The sequence below is a fragment of the Gasterosteus aculeatus genome, chromosome 5 (assembly GCF_964276395.1).
Source record: "Gasterosteus aculeatus chromosome 5, fGasAcu3.hap1.1, whole genome shotgun sequence".
NCBI lineage: Eukaryota > Metazoa > Chordata > Actinopteri > Perciformes > Gasterosteidae > Gasterosteus > Gasterosteus aculeatus.
The window spans coordinates 5,279,817-5,281,785 of NC_135692.1; positions in this window are offsets into that span (position 1 = coordinate 5,279,817).

Sequence of the window (1,969 nt, forward strand, 5' to 3'; positions counted from 1 at the left end):
CTTTTTTCTTCAGCCTTTAGACATGATCACAGCATGCTTACTTATCTAAGAATAGAAAAACTCTGCCCACTGAACTTAAACTCAATTAATGAGATTCCTTCTGCCCCCAATTTCCCTACTGGTAATTTCAGTAACCAAGGTTGACTTCTGTACTGCAAAAATGACACGAAAAAAGTAAGGTGGCCAGATGTTTATTTTCTTTGATGTGCAACCCTTCAGTACCAAAACTGCATCTATGAATCAGTCATCTTCTGCAGAGTTAAGCTAAAACTAGACATTCACATTCTAACATGTGTTAATCATTTGGGCTTTACACTGTTTTTCATCTCAACGCGGTGTAAAATGCCTTTTTCCCCCCACCTCAGATATAAAAGGGGCCGCTTGCATCATACCACAGAAGGACTGACTCCATGGGAACTGAGGACCTGTGAAAACAACAAACTGTTCACACCTACATACACCATACACACTTGCGTCATCCATTTATTAACCAAATGCAGTAGCATTTGGAAAGCAGACCCACTCCAGCGTTGGAGCCCCATGCCATGCAGGTGAAAATTTGCCAGTAAAAGATATGAGCTCTCATTAACTTTAACAGGGCAACAACCCCCTACACAGGGTCCCGCCCCCTGCAGCGGCGAGGGTGAGATCTTACTGGCTTGTTAATGTGACTGACGGCTGGACAAGCTGGGCCCTTTTTTTCTGCCTCGATGTAATAGCGGCCATACTTCATAAAGAGGATGACGACAGTTGGTTAGTGGTGCCAGTGGCTTAATGGCTGCAGATATTACTGCATGCATGCCAGCTGGTTGCTCCAAGGTCTTCAGAGACATAACTCACTCTCTCCCTTTTGTCATCTCCCATGATTGTTTCTTACTGACAAAAGAGCGACCAATTAATGGAGCTAATGAAGTTATATTAAAAATATTTACTGCTGCTTTTTTCCTTGGCTGTCCTTACAGAATTCATATGGAATGCACCTTCTCCCCCAACACACATTGGTTATATACAATGATACCTATTTACTCATCAACTATCCCACCAATGTATAAGATGCAGTACCATTTCAACACCATAAATGACAAATTTACATCTTTTTATACATATTCCCACTTTAAAAGGTAGTTTAGTTTACAAATGAAGGCTAACGTCTGCAGTCAAAAAATGGCATTAATTGCATTTTCCAGTTAAATGCTTGGGTTGCATGTTTTTTGGTCAGCCTTGGCAGATATGTTATTCCTTCTGTACACAGAACAGTAGTACTCACTTTAACATTTATCTGCATAACAGGGGCACCTGACTACAATGGAGCCATCAAAATTTTACTATAAAACAACTGGGCCATGACAAGTCCAAACATGTGCTGTTGGATGATGTCAATGATCTCACTCGGTCCGTTACGATAATTTTACAAAGTAATCAAGTCTCCACACTAGACTACTGCTGGTTTTTCTATCCAGGCACTACGCTTGACGGCTATTAGGGAAATGGACTTTAGTCTGACTTACTACAATTTTTATACGTTGACTCGTATTAAGATGTTAGGCTGAAGCTATTTATTTATTTCATTTATTTTATATTTTTTCCAGAAATACAGGACTGAAGGCCTGCTTACTTCTATGATGACCTCAATAAATAATTTTTCTCCTCTTTGATATTTGATATTGTAATAACAGGTAAATTAGCAATAAAGTGTCAAGAATTGTCCTTACTTGTTCTATATTTTCATGAATAAAAAAGCTGTGATTTCAAATAACTAGTGCAGCTCCAGACATTGACTCCAATATACCACTCCAACAAACTCCAACATGTATTTGATGGGAAATTGGGTAAAATGGCACTTTGGATAATAAGGTTTGCAGACACCTGGTTTTTCGCCTGGACGCCAGGAAGAATACGGTGTAGACTAATGGGGATCCTTGATAAACATAAACGTAAACGGTGGATACAAAGGGGGTAAAAAAGGTAC